The sequence below is a fragment of the Oncorhynchus gorbuscha genome, linkage group LG08, assembly GCF_021184085.1.
Source record: "Oncorhynchus gorbuscha isolate QuinsamMale2020 ecotype Even-year linkage group LG08, OgorEven_v1.0, whole genome shotgun sequence".
Classification (NCBI taxonomy): Eukaryota; Metazoa; Chordata; class Actinopteri; order Salmoniformes; family Salmonidae; genus Oncorhynchus; species Oncorhynchus gorbuscha.
Window position 1 is genome coordinate 38773843 of NC_060180.1, and position 27774 is coordinate 38801616.

General features: G+C 44.6%; 1 protein-coding gene across 2 annotated transcripts in view; it reads right to left on the reverse strand.

Moving 5' to 3' along the window:
* LOC124041629 (kin of IRRE-like protein 1) overlaps positions 1 to 27774 on the reverse strand; it is a 114979-nt gene that overhangs the window by 45869 nt on the left and 41336 nt on the right. The gene's annotated exons all lie outside the window — the stretch shown is intronic.

A 27774-nucleotide genomic window follows, 5' to 3' on the forward strand; every position in this document is an offset into this window, starting at 1 on the left:
GGGCTCCTTACAAAGGACCTGACACTGCTACACACTGTGATTCTTCAACAGTGTGAAACATCAATGGTAATGATGGTGATGACGTTGACAGTGACAGAGATGACAGCAATGGTGATGACGGTGATGACAATGGTGGTAATGATGATAACAGTAATGAGGATGACAGTATTACCACACTTACACCTTTAAAGGTAATTTATGGTTGAGCCGACATGCACAGCATTTACCAGGAACGCGATCTCCACAAACTTATGGAAAAATGCCTTCAAAAGGGAGCATTGTGGCCTGTATAGTAATGCACCTTGCATTGAATTCCAGCCTAATAAAGTATACGTTTGAGGGATTCTGTGTGAACCTGTCTTCATGAACTATCTTTCCCACAATGCACTGCTGAGAACGAGAGAGAGAAAAAGAGAGAGAGAGAGAGGGAGAGAGAGGTAAAGAGTGAGAGAAGGAGAGAAAGGGAGACTAAGAGAGAGAGACAAAAGTAAAATGTCTACTATTTGCTGATGATCTGGTGCTTCTGTCCCCATCCCAAGGCAAGAAGGGCATTCTATGCCATCAAAAGGAACATAAAAGTACTTCAGTTATAGAACTCATTGCCCTTTATGGTTGTGAGGTCTGGGTTCTGCTCACCAACTAAGAATTCACAAAATGGGACAAACACCAAATTGAGACTTTGCATGTAGAATTCTGCAATAACATCCTCCGCGTACAACGTAAAAGATCAAAAGATACATGTAGAGCAGAATTAGGCCGCTAAATATCCAAATCCAGAAAGGAGACGTTAAATTCTACAACCATCTAAAAGGAAGCGATTCCCAAACAAAGCCATCACCTATAGAGAGATGAACCTAGAGAAGAGCCCCTAAAAGCAAGCTGTTCCTGGGGCTTTGTTCACAAACACAAACAGACCCCACAGAGCCCCAGGACAGCGATACAATTAGACCCAACCAAATCACGAGAAAACAAAAAGATAATTACTTGACAAATTGGAAAGTATTTACAAATAAACTGAGAAAACTAGAATGCTATTTGGCCCTAAACAGAGACTGACCACTGTGACTGACCCTAAATTAAGGAAAGCTTTAACTATGTATAGACTCAGTGAGCAATGCCTTACTCTCAAGAGAAGACAGGCTGTGCACACTGCCCACAAAATTAGGTGGAAACTGAGCTGCACTTCCTAACCTCCTGCCGAATGTATTGACTTAACAGAAACAGAGTTTATTAATGTTCAAAACGGAATAACTGAAATCCTCTAGATTTGTAGAGGGGAAAACAACTGGAGAAGCGGCCACAGACTGCAGGTCGCTTCGGGTTGGCGCAGGCCGAGTCGACTGAGACACCTGCTCACACGCAGCGTCTGATGAAGGCACAAAACACGACAGGACAGGGTGATACACAATCACGGCAAAAAACACGACAGGACAGGGCGAAACGCAATCACAGCATGGTGAATACAATACAAGGAACCGACGGCACAGGAACGGATCACAAAGGAATAAATAGGGACTCTAATCAGGGGAAAGGATCGGGAACAGGTGTGGGAAGACTAAATGATGATTAGGGGAATAGGAACAGCTGGGAGCAGGAACGGAACGACAGAGAGAAGAGAGAGCGAGAGAGTGAGAGAGGGAGGGGAGAGAGAGGGATAGAACCAAACAAGACCAGCAGAGGGAAACGAATAGCATGGGGAGCACAGGGACAAGACATGACAATAAATGACAAACATGACAGTACCCCCCCACTCACCGAGCGCCTCCTGGCGCACTCGAGGAGGAATCCTGGCGGCAACGGAGGAAATCATCGATGAGCGAACGGTCCAGCACGTCCCGAGACGGAACCCAACTCCTCTCCTCAGGACCGTAACCCTCCCAATCCACTAGGTATTGGTGACCCCGTCCCGAGAACGCATGTCCATAATTTTATGTACCTTGTAAATAGGTGCGCTCTCGACAAGGACGGGAGGGGGAGGGAAGACGAACGGGGTGCGAAGAAAGGGCTTAACACAGGAGACATGGAAGACAGGATGGACGCGACGAAGATGTCGCGGAAGAAGCAGTCGCACAGCGACAGGATTGACGACCTGGGAGACACGGAACGGACCAATGAACCGCGGAGTCAACTTACGAGAAGCTGTCGTAAGAGGAAGGTTGCGAGTGGAAAGCCACACTCTCTGGCCGCAACAATACCTTGGACTCTTAATCCTGCGTTTATTGGCGGCTCTCACCGTCTGTGCCCTGTAACGGCAAAGTGCAGACCTCACCCTCCTCCAGGTGCGCTCACAACGTTGGACAAACGCTTGAGCGGAGGAACGCTGGACTCGGCAAGCTGGGATGAGAACAGAGGAGGCTGGTAACCCAGACTACTCTGAAACGGAGATAACCCGGTAGCAGACGAAGGAAGCGAATTGTGAGCGTATTCTGCCCAGGGGAGCTGTTCTGCCCAAGACGCAGGGTTTCTGAAAGAAAGGCTGCGTAGTATGCGACCAATCGTCTGATTGGCCCTCTCTGCTTGACCGTTAGACTGGGGATGAAACCCGGAAGAGAGACTGACGGACGCACCAATCAAACGACAGAACTCCCTCCAAAACTGTGACGTGAATTGCGGACCTCTGTCTGAAACGGCGTCTAACGGGAGGCCATGAATTCTGAATACATTCTCAATAATGATTTGTGCCGTCTCCTTAGCGGAAGGAAGTTTAGCGAGGGGAATGAAATGTGCCGCCTTAGAGAACCTATCGACAACCGTCAGAATCACAGTCTTCCCCGCAGACAAAGGCAGACCGGTAATGAAGTCTAAGGCAATGTGAGACCATGGTCGAGAAGGAATGGGGAGCGGTCTGAGACGACCGGCAGGAGGAGAGTTACCCGACTTAGTCTGCGCGCAGTCCGAACAGGCAGCCACGAAGCGGCGCGTGTCACGCTCCTGAGTCGGCCACCAAAAGCGCTGGCGAATAGACGCAAGAGTGCCTCGAACACCGGGATGACCCGCTAACTTGGCAGAGTGAGCCCACTGAAGAACAGCCAGACGAGTGGAAACAGGAACGAAAAGGAGGTTACTAGGACAAGCACAACGCAGTGTGCGTGAGTGCTTGCTTAACCTGTCTTTCAATTCCCCAGACTGTTAACCCGACAACACGCCCATAAGGAAGAATCCCTCGGGATCAGTAGAAGCCACAGAAGAACTAAACAGACGGGATAAGGCATCAGGCTTGGTGTTCTTGCTACCCGGACGGTAAGAAATCACAAACTCGAAACGAGCGAAAAACAACGCCCAGCGAGCTTGACGGGCATTAAGTCGTTTGGCAGAACGGATGTACTCAAGGTTCTTATGGTCTGTCCAAACGACAAAAGGAATTCTCCAACCACTGTCGCCATTCGCCTAGGGCTAAGCGGATGGCGAGCAGTTCACGGTTACCCACATCATAGTTGCGCTCAGATGGCGACAGGCGATGAGAAAAATAAGCGCAAGGATGAACCTTATCGTCAGACTGGAAGCGCTGGGATAGAATGGCTCCCACGCCTACCTCTGAAGCGTCAACCTCGACAATGAATTGTCTAGTGACGTCAGGAGTAACGAGGATAGGAGCGGACGTAAAACGTTCTTTTAGAAGATCAAAAGCTCCCTGGGCGGAACCGGACCACTTAAAACACGTCTTGACAGAAGTAAGAGCTGTGAGAGGGGCAGCAACTTGACCGAAATTACGAATGAAACGCCGATAGAAATTAGCGAAACCTAAAAAGCGCTGCAACTCGACACGTGACCTTGGAACGGGCCAATCACTGACAGCTTGGACCTTAGCGGAATCCATCTGAATGCCTTCAGCGGAAATAACGGAACCGAGAAAAGTAACGGAGGAGACATGAAAAGAGCACTTCTCAGCCTTTACGTAGAGACAATTCTCTAAAAGGCGCTGTAGAACACGTCGAACGTGCTGAACATGAATCTCGAGTGACGGAGAAAAAATCAGGATATCGTCAAGATAGACAAAAACAAAAATGTTCAGCATGTCTCTCAGAACATCATTAACTAATGCCTGAAAAACAGCTGGCGCATTGGCGAGACCGAACGGCAGAACCCGGTACTCAAAATGCCCTTATTAAAGTTTTCCACGTCCCCCTCTCTGATGCGCACGAGATGGTAAGCGTTACGAAGGTCCAACTTAGTAAAGCACCTGGCTCCCTGCAGAATCTCGAAGGCTGATGACATAAGGGGAAGCGGATAACGATTCTTAACCGTTATGTCATTCAGCCCTCGATAATCCACGCAGGGGCGCAGAGTACCGTCCTTCTTCTTAACAAAAAAGAACCCCGCCCCGGCCGGAGAGGAAGAAGGCACTATGGTACCGGCGTCAAGAGACACAGACAAATAATCCTCGAGAGCCTTACGTTCGGGAGCCGACAGAGAGTATAGTCTACCTCGAGGAGGAGTGGTCCCCGGAAGGAGATCAATACTACAATCATACGACCGGTGAGGAGGAAGGGAGTTGGCTCGGGACCGACTGAAGACCGTGCGCAGATCATGATATTCCTCCGGCACTCCTGTCAAATCGCCAGGTTCCTCCTGAGAAGTAGGGACAGAAGAAACGGGAGGGATGGCAGACATTAAACACTTCACATGACAAGAAACGTTCCAGGATAGGATAGAATTACTAGACCAATTAATAGAAGGATTATGACATAAGCCAGGGATGACCCAAAACAACAGGTGTAAACGGTGAACGGAAAATCAAAAAAGAAATAGTCTCACTGTGGTTACCAGATACTGTGAGGGTTAAAGGTAGTGTCTCAAATCTGATACTGGGAAGATGACTACCATCTAAGGCGAACATGGGCGTAGGCTTATCTAACTCTCTGAAAGGAATGTCATGTTTCCGAACCCATGCTTCGTCCATGAAACAACCCTCAGCCCCAGAGTCTATCAAGGCACTACATGTAGAACCGGTCCAGCGTAGGTGGACCGACAAAGTAGTACAGGACTTTGATGGAGAGACTTGAGTAGTTGCGCTCACCTGTAGCCCTCCGCTTACAGATGAGCTCTGGCTTTACTGGACATGAATTAACAAAATGTCCAGCAACTCCACAATAGAGGCACAGGCGGTTGGTGATCCTCCGTTCCCTCTCCTTATTCGAGATGCGAATCCCTCCCAGCTGCATGGGCTCAGTCTCAAAGCCAGAGGGGGAGAATGCGGAGCAGGGAAACACCGTTGATGCGAGCTCTCTTCCACGAGCCCGGTGACGAAGATCTACCCGTCGTTCTATGCGGATGGCGAGAGCAATCAAAGAGTCCACATCTGAAGGAACCTCCCGGGAGAGAATCTCATCCTTAACCACAGCGTGGAGTCCCTCCAGAAAACGAGCGAGCAGCGCCGGCTCGTTCCACTCACTAGAGGCAGCAAGAGTGCGAAACTCAATGGAATAATCCGTTATGGACCGTTCACCTTGGCATAAGGAAGCCAGGGCCCTAGAAGCCTCCTCACCAAAAACTGAACGGTCAAAAACCCGAATCATCTCCTCTTTAAAGTTCTGGAAATCGTTAGAGCAAACAGCCCTTGCCTCCCAGATAGCTGTGCCCCATTCTCGAGCCCGGCCAGTAAGGAGTGAAATGACGTAAGCAACCCGAGCTCTCTCTAGAGTATGTGTTGGGTTGGAGAGAGAACACAATCTCACACTGCGTGAGAAAGGAGCGGCATTCAGTGGGCTGCCCGGAGTAGCAAGGTGGGTTATTAACCCTAGGTTCTGGAGGCTCGGCAGGCCAGGAAGTAACAGGTGGCACGAGACGTAGACTCTGGAACTGTCCAAGAGGTCGGAAACCTGAGCAGCCAGGTTTTCCACGGCCTGGCGAGCAGCAGACAATTCCTGCTCGTGTCTGCCGAGCATGGCTCCTTGGATCTCGACGGCAGTGTAACGAGCGTCTGAAGTCGCTGGGTCCATTCCTTGGTCGGTTCCTTCTATCATGCAGGTGAAAGAGGACCCAAACGCGACTTAACAGAAACAGAGTTTATTAATGTTCAAAACGGAATAACTGAAATCCTCTAGATTTGTAGAGGGGAAAACAACTGGAGAAGCGGCCACAGACTGCAGGTCGCCTCGGGTTGGCGCAGGCCGTAGTCGACTGAGACACCTGCTCACACGCAGCGTCTGATGAAGGCACAAAACACGACAGGACAGGGTGATACACAATCACGGCAAAAAAACACGACAGGACAGGGCGAAACGCAATCACAGCATGGTGAATACAATACAAGGAACCGACGGCACAGGAACGGATCACAAAGGAATAAATAGGGACTCTAATCAGGGGAAAGGATCGGGAACAGGTGTGGGAAGACTAAATGATGATTAGGGGAATAGGAACAGCTGGGAGCAGGAACGGAACGACAGAGAAGAGAGAGCGAGAGAGTGAGAGAGGGAGGGGGAGAGAGAGGGATAGAACCAAACAAGACCAGCAGAGGGAAACGAATAGCATGGGGAGCACAGGGACAAGACATGACAATAAATGACAAACATGACAGTATGACCATATTAGAGACAAATGTTTCTTCATTACACAGACCCACAAAGAATTCTAAACAAAATCCAATTTTGATCTAATGGGTGAAATACCACAGTGTGTCGTCACAGCTGCAAGATTTGTGACCTGTTTCCACAAGAAAAGGGCAACCAGTGAAGAACAAACACCATTGTAAATACAACCTATATTTGTGTTTATTTATTTTCCCTTTTGTACTTGAACTAGAGAGAGAGAGAGGGGAGAGAGAGAGAGAGAGAGAGAGAGAGAGAGAGAGAGAGAGAGAGGGACAGAGAGAGAGAGAGAGAAAGAGAGAGAGAGAGAAAGAGAGAGAGAGAGAGAGAGAGAGAAAGAGAGAGAGAGAGAGAGAGAGAGAGAGAGAGAGAGAGAGAAGAGAGAGAGAGAGAGAGAGAGAGAGAGAGAGAGAGAGAGAGAGAGAGAGAGAGAGAGAGAGAGCGATAGGAGAGCGACTGTAGCTGAGTCTCAGAAAGAGAAGGAGAGAACCACATGGTTAGAGAACAGAGATTGAATTAACCCTGGGGGATCCCTCTGTCCCCGTTCCCCCTTCGTCTCTCCCTCCCTCTGTGCTTCCATGGAGTTGGGGAAGTAGTGGGTGGCGTTGGTTGGTCTGCTCTATGCCCATTTCCTTTTGCTCTCCACCTCTCCCTCCTTCCCTGTCCTCTCTCTCTCTATTGTTGCCTAAAAATACTGTGGTAGAGATTGGTGAACTACAGTACTGTACGTTCACTGATGTTTCCCTCTTTGCCTTAAATAAACTCAAATTATATCGGTCCGCCGGCAAAGATCAACTGTGTGTGTTGAATGTTGAAAATGTGATTATTAGGCTCTCAGAAGGTCAAACATCTAAACACAGTTAAAGAATGAAATGCTGACATAGGTGGGGGAAAATGCAGATGGATTGTGTGGGATGGTACATGTACCACATCTCCATATTCTCATCATACATTAATGAAGATCATAAGTACTATACACACACACAAACACAAACTAATGCATTCTCATTCCTATTCCTCCAGTATTGATCATGATGGCGCCGGAGGGGATGGCTGCCGTCTTATTGGCTCTTAATCTTATCGGCTCTTTACCAACCACCCTATTTATTTGTTTTTTCGCATTGTTCATAACTTGTTTTGTACATAATGTTGCTGCTTCCGTCAATATGACCGAAAAGAGCTGCTGGATATCAGAACTGCGATTACTCACCTCAGATTAGACAAAGAGTTTTTTTTCAATGAGTCAGAAGGGAGGGATATACTACAGACACCCGACCAGGCCCTCATCCCAGTCATTCACTGGAGAAGGAAACTGAGATTTTGCAGAAAAAGATCAGGGTGCCTTGTGAGGATCAGGCGACGAGTGGCTAATCTGCCTTTGCCTTCCGTCCAGCTAGCTAACGTTCAATCACTGGAAAATAAATGGGATGAACTGAAAGCACGTATATCCTACCAACGGAATATTAAAAACTGTAATATCTTATGTTTCACCGAGTCGTGTCTAAACGACAACATTAAGAACATACAGCTGGCGGGTTATACCCTCTGTCGGCAGAATAGAACAGCAGCCTCTGCTAAGACACAGGGCGGTGGCATAAACATATATATAAACAGCAGCTGGTGCACGATATTTACGGAAGTCTCAAGGTTTTGTTCGCCTGAGGTAGATTATCTCATGATAAGCTATAGACCACACTATCTACCTAGAGAGTTTTCATCTCTATTTTTTGTAGCTGTCTACATACCACCACAGACTGAGGCTGGCACTAAAACCGCACTCAGTGAGATGCATACCGCCATAAGCAAACAGGAAAACGCTCATCCAGAGGCGGCACTCCCAGTGACGGGGACATTAATGCAGGGAAACTTAAGTCAGTTTTACCTCATTTATATCAGCATGTTAAATGTGCAACCAGAGGGGACAAAATCTAGACCACCTCTACTCCACACCCAGAGACGCGTACAAAGCTCTCCCTAGTCCTCCATTTGGCAAATCTGACCATAATTATATCCCCCTGATTCCTGCTTACAAGCAAAAATTAAAACAGTAAGCCCCAGTGACTCGGTCTATAAAGAAGAGGTCAAATGAAAAAGATGCTAAACTACAGGACTGTTTTGCTAGCACAGACTGGAATATATTGCAATGGCATTGAGGTGACACAACTACAGGAAAAAAAGATGCTAAAGTACAGGACTGTTTTGCTAGCACAGACTGGAATATATTGCAATGGCATTGAGGTGACACAACTACAGGAAAAAAATATGCTAAAGTACAGGACTGTTTTGCTAGCACAGACTGGAATATATTGCAATGGCATTGAGGTGACACAACTACAGGAAAAAAAGATGCTAAACTACAGGACTGTTTTGCTAGCACAAACTGGAATATATTGCAATGGCATTGAGGTGACACAACTACAGGAAAAAAAAGATGCTAAAGTACAGGACTGTTTTGCTAGCACAGACTGGAATATATTGCAATGGCATTGAGGTGACACAACATTTAATTATTTTTATTTGTACCTTTATTTAACTAGGCAAGCCAGTTAAGAACACATTCTTATTCACAATGACGGCCTAGGAAAAGTGGGTTAACTGCCTTGTTCAGGGGCAGAACGACAGATTTTACCTTTTCAGCTCAGGGATTCGATCTAGCAACCTTTCAGTTACTGGCCCAATGCTCTAACCACTAGGCTACCTGCTTTATCAATAAGTGCATCGAGGACATTGTCCGAACGATGACAGTAAGTACAGTATATACCCCAACCAGAAGCCATGGATTACAGGCAACATTCGCACTGAGCTAAGGGGTAGAGCTGTCCACTTTCAAGGAGCGTGACTCTAACCCGGAAGCTTATAAGAAATCCCACTATGCCCTCTTACGAACCATCAAACAGGCAAAGCGTCAATACAGGACTAAGATCGAATCGTACTACACCGGCTCCGACGCTCGTCAGATGTGGCAGGGCTTGCAAACTATTACAGACTACAAAGGGAAGCACAGCCGAGAGTTGCCCAGTGACCCGAGCCTACCAGATGAGCTAAATAACGTCTATGCTCGCTTCAAGGCAAGTAACACGGAAACATGCATGAGAGCATCAGCTGTTCCGTACGACTGTGTGATCCCACTCTCCTCAGCCGATGTGAGTAAGACCTTTAAACAGGTCAACATTCACAAGGCCGCAGGGCCAGACGGATTACCAGGACTTGTACTCCAAGCATGCGCTGACCAACTGGCAAGTGTCTTCATTGATATTTTCAAACTCTCCCTGTCTGAGTCTGTAATACTGACATGTTTCAAGCAGTCCCTGTGCACCAGAACCCTAAGGTAACCTGCCTAAGTGACTACCGGCCCGTAGCACTCACGTCTGTAGCCATAAAATGCTTTGAAAGGCATGGCTCACATCAACACCATTATCCCAGAAACTCTAGACCCACTCCAATTTGCATACCGCACCATCACTGGAGCCAAGCTTCCTGCCATTCAGGACCTCTATACCAGGCGGTGTCAAAGGAAGGCCCTAAAAATTGTCAATGACTCCAGCCACCATGGCCATAAACTGTTCTCTCTGCTACCACACGGCAAGCAGTACAGGAGCGCCAAGTCTAGCTCCAAGAGGCTTCTAAACAGCTTCTACCCCAAAGCCATAAGACTCCTGAACACCTAATCAAATGATAACCCGGACTATTTGCATTGCCCCCTCCCTCTTATTCTACGCTGCTGTTATTATCTATGTATAGTCACTTTAATAACTCTACCAACATGTACATATTACCTCATTTACCTTGACACCGGTGCCCCCGCATATTGACTCTATACCGGTACCCCCTGTATATAGCCCCACTATTGTTATTTACTGCTGCTCTTTAATGCTTTGTTATTCTTATCTCTTACTTTTTTGGGGGGGGGGGGGTCTTAAAACTGCATTGCTGGTTAAGGGCTTGTAAGTAAGCATTTCACTGTAAGGTCTACACCTGTGACACATACAATTTGACTTGATTTGAACTAATGCTGTGTTGATCTTAAACCCTGCTGTCCAAACCCCAACTGACACTGTCCTCATATTCACCTTCAGGCTTCCAATTTCACCAGCTAAACCGCTGTGTGTCAGACTGAGTCTACGGACTGTGTGTAGGTGTGTGTCTGTGTGAATAAGAAAGAAAGAGCTGCAACTGTAGATTGGTGTGTTCTCCTGTATTTGTACTTGTGACATACTCTGGCTCTTGGTGTAAAGACTTGTTCAATGACTCCCTAGCCCTTCCTCTTTCCAAATGATTATTTTAATTGCTCTCATAAACAGTTACTGGTAACACAAGTATGATGCAACACTGAGGAATGAATGCCAGAGAGGTTTTGAACAATGCTTCTTTTTTAAAGTAAAGAGTTATTGTATACTATTTTGTTTATTTAGAGGCAACAAGAGCAAAACATGAATTCATATTTCTGTTGCTACACCATAATCAGTGTTGTCTCAACAACACATACAGTACACTGACGATGGCCTAAAATCCCAAAGCATCCCTTCAACCTTTTTTATGTTGATCTAAAAGGTGAAACTGATCCTAGATCAGCACTCCTAATATGTGAGGCTTGGCTGATATGGGCCCAAGTCTTCCCTGCCCATGTAACCTTTTTTTACATTGTGATCTAAAAGGTGAAACTGATCCTAGATCAGCACTCCTAATATGTGAGGGTTGCCCGATATGGGCCCAAGTCTTCCCTGCCCATGTAACCTTTTTTTACATTGTGATCTAAAAGGTGAAACTGATCCTAGATCAGCACTCCTGCTCTGAGATGTTTGACACATACTGAGCTTGTGTGTTTAGGTAAGTAATTGTACAATAATGGGCTGGATCAATCCAACAGCATTAGGTGGCAAGAGACTTCAAAGAACTGGGTTATGCCATGCAGTGTTTGTTTGAGAGACAGAAGTATACTGCTACACACACACACACACACACACACACACACACACACACACACACACACACACACACACACACACACACACACACACACACACACACACACACACACACACACACACACACACACACACACACACACACACACACACACACACACACACACACACACAGACATCCACATGCCCAAGCACACACACGCACATGCAAACAAACACAGTACAACTATTCTTCCCCTCTCTTCTTCTCCAACTATCCCTCGGAGGCTCGTGCTTTCTCTCCCTCTTTCTCTCCCTCTTTCTCTCCTCTTTCTCTCCCTCTTTCTCTCCCTCTTTCTCTCCCTCTTTCTCTCCTCTCACTCTAATTGACAGTTTTTTACCTTTTCATTTCATCTCATCTCATCTTCTTTTTTATACTCCGTTTATGATTCCCCCTTCTTCACTAATTCCCCTGTCTCTTTTTCCTCAACCTCTCAGATGTTTTCCGTCATGATTTATTCACCTCTTCACTGCTTCTGAAGAGTGGTGAACACTCCCTTAACTTCCTCCCCCCTCCCACCATCCTCCGTAAAGCACACTGCACATGTCCACTAGGTTAGCATCACTGAATGAGCAAGGTGTGTGTGGAACAGGGGGGGGGGGGGGACGACTGTGTGTGAGATCATTATCCACATCCTCTACATTTTGGTTGAATTAGATAACAAGATAACGTAGCAGCACTTACCATGCAATAGTAATAGTTGTGAGCCATTGGCACCCTATTCCCAAATGGCACCCTATTCCCCATAGCACACTACTTTTGTAGTGGGCCTTGTTTAAAAGTAGTGCACTATAAACAAATGACAAATATTTGATTTGATATGAAATAGTGTGCCATTTGGGGTTCATCCATTATCAAAATAACAACGTTGTTTAGTGATGGTCATTTGATTAACACTATAAGACGTTGGGGGTTTAGGCTCAGTAGAGGTTGTAGTAAAGAAAGTGCAGTGTCTGTGTATCTTAATGTCAAATATTCACAAATATTGCTGCTGTGATATGAACATAGATATGGGAGTTCATCAAAATTGGGTTTGTTTTCAAATTCTTTGTGGATCTGTGTAATCTGAGGGAAATATGTGTCTCTAATATGGTCATACATTTGGCAGAAGGTTAGGAAGTGCAGCTCAGTTTCCACCTCATTTTGTGGGCAGTGTGCACATAGCCTGTGTTCTCTTGAGAGCCAGGTCTGCCTACGGCGGCCTTTCTCAATAGCAAGGCTATGCTCACTGAGTCTGTACATAGTCAAAGCTTTCCATAAGGTATTCTACCACTGTGGACTCTCTGTTTAGGGCCAAAGAGCTTTTTTTATTTTTATTCTACATGCATACTCTCAATTTTGGTGTTTGTCCCATTTTGTAAATTCTTAGTTGGTGAGCGGAACCCAGACCTCACAACCATAAAGGGCAATGGGCTCTTTAACTGAAGCACCAGATCATCAGCAAACGAAGTAGACATTTGATTTCAGATTGTACTGTAGTACGGTGAGGCCGGGTGCTGCAGACTATTCTAGTGCCCTCGCCAATTCGTTGATAAACAGTACCAGTCAACAGTTTGGACACACCTACTAATTTAAGGGTTTTTCTTTATTTTTACTATTTTCTGCATTGTAGAATAATAGTGAAGACATCAAAACTATGAAATAACACATACAGAGTCATGTAATAACCAAAAACAAGTGTTAAACAAATCTAAATATATTTTGAAGAATCTCTAATCTCAAATATAATTTTGATTTGTTTAACACTTTTTTGGTTACTACTGTTTATTATTATTTATTTTTTTACCTTTATTTAACCAGGCAAGTCAGTTAAGAACAAATTCTTATTTTCAATGACGGCCTGGGAACAGTGGGTTAACTGCCTGTTCAGGGGCAGAACGACAGATTTGTACCTTGTCAGCTCGGGGGTTTGAACTCGCAACCTTCCGGTTACTAGTCCAACGCTCTAACCACTAGGCTACCCTGCCGCCCCATATGATTCCATATTTGTTATTTCATAGTTTTGATGTCTTCACTATTATTCAACAATGTAAAAAAATATATATATATAAAGAAAAAGCCTGGAATGTGTAGGTGTGTCCAAACTTTTGAATGGTACTGCATATATTGAATAGGGTGGGGCTGAAGCTGCATCCCTGTCTCACCCTACGGCCCCATGGAAAGAAATGTGTGTGTTCTTTGCCAATTGTAAACGCACACTTGTTGTTTGTTGTTTGTGTACATGGATTATATTTTGTCGTATGTTCTCTCGCTCTTTCTCTCTCAGTCTGGCCATTTCCCTCCCTCAGTCTCCATCTCAGTCAGTCAGTCTTGTTGTCTATTGATGATACTGACTCAGATCTCAGTCTCCTTCATTTAGCATTAGATGACTGAGCAGCAGAGCATGTTCCCCCACTCCTCCTCAATGTCCCTCTCTTTCCCGTCTCCTCTCTTCCTCCATGGGGAAATGTAAGTGGGACAGCGGAGAGAAACAAACACATCAAATTTCAGTCTAGGCTTTTCACTCTTCTTTCCCCGAGTGACTCAACTCCGCTCGATGGATGCTGTACCCATCCTCCTCCTCCCCTATCCCTGCACCCCATCTCAATTCAATTCAATTTCAATTCAATTTAAGGGCTATATTGGCATTACAAACATACAACTGTATGAAGTCGGAAGTTTACATACACCTTAGCCAAGTACATTTAAACAATTTTCACAATTCCTGACATTTAATCCAAGTAAAAATTCCCTGCCTTAGGTCAGTTAGGATCACCACTTTATTGTAAGAATGTGAAGTCAGAATAATAGTAGAGAGAATTATTTATCTCAACTGTTATTTCTTTCATCACATTCCCAGTGGGTCAGAAGTTTACAAACACTCAATTAGTGTTTGGTAGCATTGCCTTTAAATTGTTCAACTTGGGTCAAACTTTTCATGTAGCCGTCCACAAGCTTCCCACAATAAGTTGGGTGAATTTTGGCCCATTCCTCCTGACAGAGCTGGTGTAACTGAGTCAGGTTTGTAGGCCTCCTTGATCGCACACGCTTTTTCAGTTCTGCCCACACATTTTCTATAGGATGGAGGTCAGGGCTTTGTGATGGCCACTCCAGTACCTTGACTTTGTTGTCCTTAAGCCATTTAGCCACAACTTTGGAAGTAAGCTTGGGGTCATTGTTCATTTGGAAAACCCATTTGCGACCAAGCTTTAACTTCCTGACTGATGTTTTGAGAAGTTGTTTCAATATATCCACATAATTTTCCTACCTCATGATGCCATCTATTTTGTGAAGTGCACCAGTCCCACCTGCAGCAAAGCACCCCCACAATATGATATTGCCACCCCCGTGCTTCACAGTTGGGATGGTGTTCTTTGGCTAGCAAGCCTCCCCCTTAATCCTCCAAATATAACAATGGTCATTATGGCCAAACAGTTCTATTTTTGTTTCATCAGACCAGAGGAAATTTCTCCAAAAAGTACGATCTTTGTCCCCATGTGCAATTGCAAACCGTAGGCTGTCTTTTTTATTGCGGTTTTGGGGCAGTGGCTTTTTCCTTGCTGAGCGGCCTTTCAGGTTATGTCGATATAGGACTCGTTTTGGGGTGGCAGGTAACCTAGTGGTTAGAGCGTTGGACTAGTAACCGCAAGTCTGCAAGATCAAATCCCCGAGCTGACAAGGTAAAAATATGTTGTTCTGCCCCTGAACAAGGCAGTTAACCCACTGTTCCTAGGCCTTCATTGAAAATAAGAATTGGTTCTAAACCGACTTGCCTAGGTAAATAAAATTTAAAAAACATAAATAAAATAGGACTCATTTGACTGTGGATATAGACACTTTTGTGCCTGTTTCCTCCAGCATCTTCACAAGGTCCTTTGCTGTTGTTCTGGGATTTATTTGCACTTTTCACACCAATGTACATTCATCTCTAGGAGGCAGAACGTGTCTCCTTCCTGAGCGGTATGACGGCTGCGTGGTGTCATGGTGTTTACACTTTCAGGCGTTTGGAAATTGCTCCCAAGGACGAACCAGACTTGTGGAGGTCTACAATGCTTTTTCTGAGGTCTTGGCTGATTTATTTTGGTTTTCCCATGATGTCAAGCAAAGAAGCACTGAGTTTGAAGGTCGGCCTCGAAATACATCCACAGTCAAACCTCCAATTGACTCAAATTGAAATACATCCACAAATTATGTCAATTAGCCTATAAGAAGCTTCTAAAGCCATGACATCATTTTTTTAAATGTTCCAAGCTGTTTAAAGGCACAGTCAACTCAGTGTATGTAAACTTCTGACCCCATGATACAGTAAATTATAAATGAAATAATCTGTCTCTAAACAATTGTTGGAAAAATTACTTGTGTCATGCACAAAGTAGATGTCCTAACCGACTTGGTAAAACTATAGTTTGTTAATAAAGACTTTGTGGAGTGGTTAAAAAATGAGTTGGTTTAAAAAAAACATTTTTGTTACCCCTTTTTCTCCCCAATTGCGTGGTATCCAGTTGTTTAGTAGCTAATATCTTGTCTCATCGCTACAACTCCCGTATGGTCTCGGGAGAGACGAAGGTTGAAAGTCATGCGTCCTCCGATACACAACCCAACCAAGCCGCACTGCTTCTTAACACAGCGCCATCCAACCCAGAATCCAGCCGCACCAATGTGTCGGAGGAAACACCGTGAACCTGGCAACCTTGGTTAGCACGCACTGCGCCCGGCCCGGCCCGCCACAGGAGTCGCTGGTGCGCGATGAGACAAGGATTTCCCTACAGGCCAAACCCTCCCTAACCCGGACGACGCTAGGCCAATTGTGCGTCGCCCCACGGACCTCCCGGTCGCACCCGGTTACGGCAGAGCCTGGGCGCGAACCCAGAGTCTCTGGTGGCACAGCCCTTAACCACTGCGCCACCCGGGAGGCCCGAAAAATGAGTTTTGATGACTCCAACCTAAGTGTATGTAAACTTCCGACTTCCAACTGCATGTTTACATTGCAAAAGCAAGTGAAATAGATCATTTTAAAAAGTGAAATAAACAATACAAATTAACCGTAAGCATTACACTCACAGAAGTTCCAAAATAATAAATGATGTCTACATACAGTGTTGTAACGATGTGCAAATAGTTCAAGTTACAAAAGGGAAAATAAACATAAATATGGGTTGTATTTACAACAGTGTTTGTTCTTCACTGGTTGCCCTTGTCTTGTAACAACAGGTCACAAATCTTGCTGCTGTGACGGCACACATTGGTATTTCACCCATAGATAATGGAGTTCATCAAAATTGGACTTGTTTTCAAATTCTTTGTGGATCTGTTTCTCTCCAAATATGTGTCTCTAATATGGTCATACATTTGGCAGGAGGTTAGGAAGTGCAGCTCTGTTTCCACCTCATTTTGTGCACATACCCTGTCTTCTTTTGAGAGCCAGGACTGCCTATGGTGTCCTATCTCAATAGCAAGGCTATGCTCACTGAGTCTGTACATAGATAAAGCTTTTCTTAAGTTTGGTTCACTCACAGTGATAAAGTATTCTGCTCATGTGTACTCTCTGTTTAGAGACAAATAGCATACTAGTTTGCTCTGTTTCTTTGTTAATTCTTTCCAATGTGTCAAGTCCTTACCTTTTTGTTTTCTCATGATTTGATTGGGTCTAATTGTGTTACTGTCCTGGAGGGGTGGGGGGGGGGGGTGTTTGTGTTTGTGAACAGAGCCCCAGGATCAGCTCTTAGGGGACTCTTCTCCAAGTCCATCTCTCTGTAGGTGATGGCTTTGTTATGGAAGGTTTGGGAATCGCTTCCATTTAGGTGGTTGTAGAATTAAACGTCTCTAATTCTGCTCTGCATGCATTATTTGGTGTTTTACGTTGTACACTGAGGATCATTTTGCAGATTTCTCACTTTGGTGTTTGTCCCATTTTGAGAATTATTGATTGGTGCGCGGAGCCCAGACCTCACAACCATAAAGGGCAATGGATTCTTTAACAGGTGTGCCTTGTTAAAAGTTCATTTGTGGAATTTCTTTCCTTCTTAATGTGTTTGAGCCAATCAGTTGTGTTGTGAAAAGGTAGGGGTGGTGTACAGAAGATAGCCCTGTTTGGTAAAGACCAGGTCCATATTATGGCAAGAACAGCTCAAATAAGCAAAGAGAAACAACAATCCATCAATACTTTAAGACATGGAGGTCAATCAATCCAGAAAATGTAAAGAACTTTGAAAGTTTCTTCAAGTGCAGTTGCAAAAACCATCAAGCGCTTTGATGATCCTGGCCTTCATGAGGACCGCACACAGAAAAGGAATACGCAGAGTTACCTCTGCTGCAGAGGATACGTTCATTAGAGTTAACTGCACCTCAGATTGCATCCCAAATAAATGCTTCACAGAGATCAAGTAAAAGACACATCTCAACATCAACTGTTTAAAAAAAATGTAACCTTTAACTAGGCAAGTCAACTAAAAACGAACTCTTATTTTACAATGACGGCCTCCCAAAAGGCAAAAGGCCTCCTGCGGGAACGGGGGCTGGGATATAAAATAAAATAAATAAAATAAAATATAGGACAAAACACACATCACGACAAGAGAGACAACACTACGTAAAGAGAGACCTAACATAGCAAGGCAACAACACAACATGACAACAACATGGTAGCAACACAACATGGCAGCATCACAACATGGTAGCAGCAAAAAATATGGTACAAACATTATTGGGCACAGACAACAGCACAAAGTGCAAGAAGGTAGAGACAACATTACATCACGCAAAGCAGCCACAACTGTCAGTAAGAGTGTACATGATTGAGTCTTTGAATGAAGAGATTAAGATAAAACTGTCCAGTTTGAGTGTTTGTTGCAGCTCGTTCAATCGCTAACTGCAGCGAACTGAAAAGATGAGCTTTGGGGATCTTTAACAGATTGTGACTAGCAGAACAGGTGTTGTATGTGGAGGATGAGGGCTGCAGTAGATTTCTCAGATAGGGGGGAGTGAGGCCTAAGAGGGTTTTATAAATAAGCATCAACCTGTTGGTCTTGCGACGGGTATACAGAGATTACCAGTTCACAGAGGAGTATAGAGTGCAGTGATGTGTCCTATAAGGAGCATTGGTGGCAAATCTGATGGCCGAATGGTAAAGAACCTCTAGCCGCTCGAGAGCACTCTTACCTGCCGATCTATAAATTACGTCTCCGTAATCTAGCATGGGTACGGCGGTCATCTGACTCAAGGTTAGTTCGGCAGCTGGGGTGAAAGAGGAGAGATTATGATAGAGGAAACCAAGTCCAGATTTAACTTTAGCCTCCAGCTTTAATATGTGCTGAGTGAAGGACAGTGTACCGTCTAGCATAATCCCAAGTACTTATATGAGGTGACTACCTCAAACTCTAAACCTTCAGAGGTAGTAATCACACCAGTGAGGAGAGGGGCATTCTTCTTATATATGCCATTTGTTTTGGAGGTGTTCAGAACAAGGTTAAGGGCAGAGAAAGTTTGTTGGACGCTAAGAAAGCTTTGTTGTAGAGCTTTTAACACAAAATCCAGGGAGGGGCCAGCTGAGTATAAGACTGTTTCATCTGCCTATAAATGGATGAGAGAGCTTCCTACTGCCTGAGCTTTGTTGTTGTAAATTGAGAAGAGCGTGGGGCCTAGGATCAATTCTTGGGGTACTCCCTTGATGACAGGCAGTGACTGAGACAGCAGATGTTCAGACTTCATACACTGTACTTAATGAGAGAGGTATTTAGCAAACCAGGCCAAAGACCACTCAGAGACACCAATACTCCTTAGCTGGCCCACAAGAATGGAATGGTCTACCATATAAAAAGCTTTGGCCAAGTCAATAAAAATAGCAGCACAACATTGCTTAGAATCAAGGGCAATGGTGACATCATTGAGGACCTTTAAGGTTGCAGTGACACATCCATAACCTGAGCGGAAACCAGATTGCATACCAGAGAGAATATGAGTTCATTAGAACGTGCGTTGAAGATGTCGTTCCCATAGCAACGATTAAAACATTCCCTAACCAGAAACCGTGGATTGATGGCAGCATTCGCGTGAAACTGAAAGCGCGAACCACTGCTTTTAATCAGGGCAAGGTGACTGGTAACATGACCGAATACAAACAGTGCAGCTATTCCCTCCGCAAGGCTATCAAACAAGCTAAGCGTCAGTACAGAGACAAAGTAGAATCTCAATTCAATGGCTCAGACACAAGAGGCATGTGGCAGGGTCTACAGTCAATCACGGACTACAAGAAGAAAACCAGCCCAGTCACGGACCAGGATGTCTTGCTCCCAGGCAGACTAAATCACTTTTTTGCCCGCTTTGAGGACAATACAGTGCCACGGACACGGCCTGCAACGGAAACATGACGGCATCCCCAGCCGCGCCCTCAGAGCATGCGCAGACCAGCTGGCCGGTGTGTTTACGGACATATTCAATCAATCCCTATACCAGTCTGCTGTTCCCACATGCTTCAAGAGGGCCACCATTGTTCCTGTTCCCAAGAAAGCTAAGGTAACTGAGCTAAACGACTACCGCCCCGTAGCACTCACTTCAGTCATCATGAAGTGCTTTGAGAGACTAGTCAAGGACCATATCACCTCCACCATACCTGACACCCTAGACCCACTCCAATTTGCTTACCGCCCAAATAGGTCCACAGACAATGCAATCTCAACCACACTGCACACTGCCCTAACCCATCTGGACAAGAGGAATACCTATGTGAGAATGCTGTTCATCGACTACAGCTCGGTATTCAACACCAGAGTACCCTCCAAGCTCGTCATCAAGCTCGAGACCCTGGGTCTCGACCCCGCCCTGTGCAACTGGGTACTGGACTTCCTGACGGTCCGACCCCAGGTTGTGAGGGTAGGCAACAACATCTCCACCCCGCTGATCCTCAACACTGGGGCCCCACAAGGGTGCGTTCTGAGCCCTCTCCTGTAATCCCTGTTCACCCACGACTGCGTGGCCACGCATGCCTCCAACTCAATCATCATGTTTGCGGACGACACAACAGTGGTAGGCTTGATTACCATCAATGACGAGATGGCCTACAGGGAGGAGGTGAGGGCCCCCGGAGTGTGGTGTCAAGAAAATAACCTCACACTCAACGTCAACAAAACTAAGGAGATGATTGTGGACTTCAGGAAACAGCAGAGGGAACACCCCCCTATCCACATCGATAGAACAGTAGTGGAGAGGGTAGCAAGTTTTAAGTTCCTCGGCATACACATCACAGACAAACTGAATTGGTCCACTCACACAGACAGCATCATGAAGAAGGCGCAGCAGCGCCTCTTCAACCTCAGGAGGCTGAAGAAATTCGGCTTGTCACCAAAAGCACTCACAAACTTCGACAGATCACCGCCTGGTGCGGCAACTGCTCCGCCCACAACCGTAAGGCTCTCCAGTGGGTAGTGAGGTCTGCACAACGCATCACCAGGGGCAAACTACCTGCCCTCCAGAACACCTACACCACCCGATGTTACAGGAAGGCCATAAAGATCATCAAGGACAACAACCACCCGAGCCGCTGCCTGTTCACCCCGCTATCATCCAGAAGGCGAGGTCAGTACAGGTGCATCAAAGCTGGGACCGAGAGACTGAAAAACAGCTTCTATCTCAAGGCCATCAGACTGTTAAACAGCCATCACTAACATTGAATGGCTGCTGCCAACACACTGACACTGACACTGACTCAACTCCAGCCACTTTAATAATGGGAATTGATGGGAAATGATGTAAAATATATCACTAGCCACTTTAAACAATGCTACCTTGTATAATGTTACATACCCTACATTATTCATCTCATATGCGTTCGTATATACTGTACTCTATATCATCTACTGCATCCTTATGTAATACATGTATCACTAGCCACTTTAACTATGCCACTTTGTTTACATACTCATCTCATATGTATATACTGTACTCGATACCATCTACTGTATCTTGCCTATGCTGCTCTGTACCATCACTCATTCATATATCTTTATGTACATATTCTTTATCCCCTTACACTGTGTATAAGACAGTAGTTTTGGAATTGTTAGTTAGATTACTTGTTGGTTATCACTGCATTGTCGGAACTAGAAGCACAAGCATTTCGCTACACTCGCATTAACATCTGCTAACCATGTGTATGTGACAAATAAAATTTGATTTGATTTGATTTGATTTATAAGCATTTCGCTACACTCGTATTAACATCTGCTAACCATGTGTATGTGACAAATAAAATTGGATTTGATTTGATTTGATTTGACTATAGACATCAAGAAAGCCAGTCAGTTGATTATTGACAAGTTTTTCGATCACTTTTGATAAACAGGGCAAAATAGAAATAGGCCTATAATAGTTAGGATCAGCTTGATCTCCACCTTTAAATAATGGACAAACCGTGGTTGCCTTCCAAGCAATGGGAACCTCCCCATAGAGGAGAGACAGGTTTGCAGATGATAGGGGGAAGCAACCTTAAAGAAGAAAGGGTCTAAACCATCTGACCCAGATGTTTTTTGGGGTCAAGTTTAAGGAGCTCCTTTAGCACCTTGGACTCAGTAACCGCCTGCAGGTAGAAACTTTGTAGCGGGGCAGGGGAAAAAGAGGGAGAGGCATCAGGGATAGTCGCATTAGAAGGGGTGGGAGATGAGGAAATGTTGGATAGGCAAGGAGGCATTGCTGAGTCAAATAGGAATCCTGACTTAATGAAGTGGTGATTAAAGAGCTCAGCCATGTGCTTCTTGTCGGTAACAACCACATCATCAATTTAAAGGGACATGGGCAGCTGTGAAGAGCAGGGTTTATTCTCCAGGTCTTTAACTGTTTTCCAGAACTTCTTGGGGTTAGACCCACAGAGAGAGAACTGCTCCTTAAAGTAACTAACATTGGCCTTCCGGATAGCCTGAGTGCACTTATTTCTCATTTGCTTTAATGAGAGCCAGTCAGCCTGACTATGCGTGTGCCGTGCCTTTCGCGAAATGCAATTCTTGAGGTGGAGTAACTCTGCAAGATCACGGTCGAACCAGAGGCTGAAACCTGTTTTAATGATCATTTTCTTTATGGGGGTGTGTTTGTTAACAATACCACTAAAAATATCAAAAAATAAGTTCCAAGCATCTTCAACAGAGGGGATCAAGCTGATTCTATACCATCTTACAGAGGCCAGTTCGTGAAGGAAGGCTTGCTCATTAAAGTTGTTTAGCAAGCGTCTATGACAATCAGGACAGGTCGTTTCACTGAGCAGCCATTACAGAACACACCAGACTGATACCTATTAGGATTATTTGTGAGGATAACATCGAGAAGAGTAGCCTTTTCTGGGTGTTTGGAGTCATACCTTGTGGGATTGGTAATAATTTGAGTAAGATTCAGAGGAGACTGCGTGAATCAGGCCTTCATGGTCGAAATGCTGCAAAGAAACCACTACTAAAGGACACCAATAAGAAGAAAAGAGATGCTGGTGACACTGTCTGTGATATATTTAGAGTTCAAGGCACACGTAACCAGCATGGCTACCACAGCATTCTGCAGCGATACACCATCCCATCTGGTTTGCGCTTAGTGGGACTGTCATTTGATTTTCAACAGGACAATGACCCAAAACACACCTCCAGGCTGTGTAAGGGACCAAGAAGGAGAGTGATGGAGTACTGCATCAGATGACCTGGCCTCCACAATCACCCGACCTCAACCCAATTTAGATGTTTTGGGATGTGTTTGACTGTAGAGTGAAGGAAAGCAGTCAACAAGTGCTCAGCATATGTGGGAACTCCTTCAAGACTGTTGTAAAAGCATTCTTCATGAAGCTGGTTGAGAGAATGCCAAGAGTGTGCAAGCTGTCATCAAGGCAAACGGTGGCTCCTTTGAAGAATTTGTAAGTCGCTCTGGATAAGAGCGTCTGCTAAATGACTTAAATGTAAATGTAAATGTAAGAATCTCAAATATAAAATATGTTCTGATTTGTTTAACACTTTTTTGGTTACTACATGATTCCGTATGTGTTATTTCATAGTTTTGATGTCTTCACTATTACAAAATAAATAAGTCCCTTTCCCATCTAAACCACTGTGAAATGTATTTTCCATAACCAAAAACATTGCATTTTCAGCTGTTTGAAGCCGGTGTAAAAGATGCACAGTAAACGATGCAAAAAATAAACTTAAGAACGGGAAGTATAGAAATAGCACTCATAGAACAAATCTACCACTTCATAGAATTGTTTTCAATGAGTATGACATATCTATAACACACATTGTGAATATGTGATGTGAATTTGGTGGGGTTATCAACAAAGTCACATATTGCAGCTTTAAGTGGTGCGTCATAAAAGGGAATTTGGTGGCATTTGGGACACAGATACTGTTTTTCCCATGTCCCGTGGGAGTTGTCGTCTTGTCAGCACCCCTGTCTGCATGCGGCTGAAATTGCAGATGGTTTCTGATAGTCCTGTGACCTCAATCAGCTGTCCTCCTCCCTGTACCACATCTGCAGTAAGAAACAGCATACTCTCTCCCTTTGTCCTGGAGCCAACTGGAGCTGCTGTACTCTGCACAAAAACAAACACACACACTCGCAAGCACGTGCACGCACTCAAGCACACTCACACACACTCTCTTGCTTTCTTGCTGCCCCACGCTGGTTCCATATCTTGAGGTAAAATCCTTCTAAAAGAAATAGATCGTCAGAGGAGCTCCTCTGTAATTCCAGTGGGATTTTAAATATCTTTCATTCCTCTTTTTACCTCAGAGCAACTCTGGATTGAAGTACAACCAAATGATTTCCTCCTGAGGATTTTAGTGTAAACCCAAAATGGAAAAATGCATTAATTTACATTAATGCTCAATGCTCAATCAAGTCCTAGATTTCTTCGGAGGCAAAATGCATAATTGAAACATATTTTCTGTGTCATTGCTAATGTTGAGTGTCAGAGTATGGCAAATATAGAAAACAATATGTATGTATATTTGTTTATTCTTTCATTTGAATCCAATAATGTTAACATACCAATCTCAGTCATCTGTGAGAGAGAGGGAGAGAGACATGAGTCTCCCAGGAAGGGAGAACACCAAGATAAACACGCAGGCAGAGACCACATTGGGAATGTGTGGAGTGGAGACAAGTGAACCCGTAAACCGTGATGTGTGAATGGATCAGGGACGAGGGGGGACAGAGAGAGAGGAGAGAGACAGAGTATGGAAAACATAGAAAACCATATGTATGTATATGTGTTTATTCTTTCATTTGAATCCATGTTAACATGCAAAACGCAGTCATCCTGAAGAGAGAGAGAGGGGACAGGGTAGAGAGAACAACAGGGAGAGAGAGAGAGAGAGAGAGAGAGAGAGAGAGAGAGAGAGAGAGAGAGAGAGAGAGAGAGAGAGAGAGAGAAAGAGTGTGAGAGAGAGAGGGGACAGGGTAGAGAGAACAACAGGGAGAGAGAAAGAGAGAGAAAGAGTGATAGAGAGAGAGGGGACAGGGTAGAGAGAACAACAGGGTGAGAGAAAGAGTGAGAGAGAGAGACATGTTATAAAGGAGATGGAACCACTGGTTGCCCTCTAGGTTACAGAGAGCTGGTATTCCCATCCATCAAACTACCAGGTGTGAAACACGGAAGACACTCAGGGGGTATGTACATTTGGTATATAGCAGAACTAACCCACTATTAAATTAGTCAAAACAGGAACATTTTACATCTGGCTAGAAATTATTAAGGAAATGATCTCAACAGAGAAAAATGTCCTCGTGTGCTACCTATATCCCCTCATAGAATCCCCATACTTTAACGATGACAACTTCCAGGCCCAGGGACATGAACTAGTCTGTGGAGAGCTAAATGCCAGAGCTGCACAAGAACCTGACACCCTCAGCACACAGGGGGACAAACACCTACCTGGAGGTGACAGCATTCCCTCCCTCATATGCCCCCCTAGACACAACTACGACAGCATAACCAACTAAATGGGTCACAACTCCTGCAGCTCTGTCGCACGCTGGGTATGTACATAGTCAATGATAGGCTTCGAGGGGACTCCTTTGGTAGGCACACCTGTAGCTCATCTCTTGGGAGTAGTACTGTAGACTACTTTATCACTGACCTCAACCCAGAGTCTCTCAGAGCGTTCTCACAGTCAGTCCACTGACACCCCTATCAGATCACAGCAAAATAACACTCTGCTCGAACAGAGCTATGCTCAATCATGAGGCATCAAAGCCAAAGGAACTGAGTAATATTACAGAAATTCTGTAGATGGAAGGAAAATATTGTGGAAATATACCCCAAAAAAAACAATTAGGCTACAACAAATTCAGTCCCTTCTAGACAACTTCCTGTACAACATGTTTCACTGTAATAGTGAAGGTGTAAACTTGGCAGTAGAAAACCTAAACGGTGTATTTGACCTCTCAGCTTCTCAAATCAAAACATTTCAAGCAGACAACCTAAGAAAATGTACAAAAATGTCAAATGGTTTGATGAAGAATTCAAAAACCTAAGAAAAAATGTTAGAAACCTATCCAACCAAAAACATAGACTGTAACGGCATTCTTCCTCCTCTTCTGAGGAGGAGTAGCGAGAAGGATTGGAGGACCAATGCGCAGCGTGGTAAGTGTCCATAACATTTATTTAAAGATATAAACTGAACACTATGAAACAATACAAAAGAATAAACGTGAACAGGAACAAAACCGAAACAGAACCGTGTGGCAACAAACACTCACACGGAAACAAACACCAACAAACCAAAAGTGAAACCCAGGTTACCTAAGTATGATTCTCAATCAGAGACAACTAACGACACCTGCCTCTGATTGAGAACCATACTAGGCTGAACTCAAAACCCCAACATAGAAAAACCCACATAGACTGCCCACCCCAACTCACACCCTGACCATACTAAATAAAGACAAAACAAAGGAAATAAAGGTCAGAACGTGACAGAGAAAACCTGAGCCATCACTATGGTGAATCACTAAAACAATACAGAAATACAAAACGGAAAAAGAAGGAACAGCACATCAGACATCAGCTCAATGTAATTGAAGAATCCATAGAATCAAACCACTTCTGGGAACATTGGAAAACTCTAAACAACAACACGAAGAGTTATCTGTCCAAAACGGAGATGTATGGATAAACCACTTATCCAATCTTGTTGGCTCTATAACAAATAACAAACAGCAAAAACATATACATGATCAAATACCAGTCTTAGAATCAACTATTAAAGACTACCAGAACCCACTGGATTTTCCAATTACATTGAATGAACTACAGGACAAAATACAAAACCTCCAACCCCAAAAGACCTGTGTGGTTGATGGTATCCTAAATTAAATAATAAAATATACAAAAATTCCAAGTGGCACTGCTTAAACTCTTTAACATCATCCTCAGCTCTTGCATCTTCCCCAATAACCAAGGACTGATTACCCCAATCCACAAAAGTGGAGACAAATTTGACCCTAATGACTACCGGGGGATATGCATCAACAGTAACCTTGGGAAAATCATCTGCATCATTAACAGCAGATTCGCACATTTCCTCAGTAAAACAATGTACTGAGCAAATGTCAAATTGGCTTTCCACCCAATTACCTTATGACAGACCACGTATTCACCCTGCACACCCTAATTGACAAACAAACAAAACAAAGGCAAAGACTTCTCATGCAGTTTTGATTTTAAAAAAGATTTAGACTCAATTTGGCATGAGGGTCTGCTTTACAAATGGAAGGAAAGCGGTGTTGGGGGAAAAACATATAACATTATGAACACAAACAACAAGTGTGCGGTTAAAATTGGCAAAAAACACACCAATTTTTTTCCACAGGGCCAGGGGGTGAGACAGAGATGCAGCTTAAACCCCGCCCTCTTCAACATATATCAATGAACTGGTGAGGGTACCAGAACAGTCTGCAGCACCCGGCCTCACCCTACAACAATCTGAAGTGAAATGTCTTCTGTTTGCTGATGATCTAGGTGTTTCTGTCCCCAACCAAGGAGGGCCTTCAGCAGCACCTAGATCTTCTGCACAGATTCTGTCAGACCAGGGCCCTGACAGTATATCTCAGTAAGACAAAGATAATGGTGTTCCAAAAAAGGTCCAGTTGCCAGGACCACAAATACAAATTCAATCTAGACATTGTTGCCCGAGAGCACACAAAAAACGATACCAACCTCGGCCTAAACATCAGCACCACAGGTAACTTCCACAAAGCTATGAATGAGCTGAGAGACAAGGCAAGAAGGGCCTTCTATGCCATCAAAAGGAACATAAAATTTGACACACCAATTAGG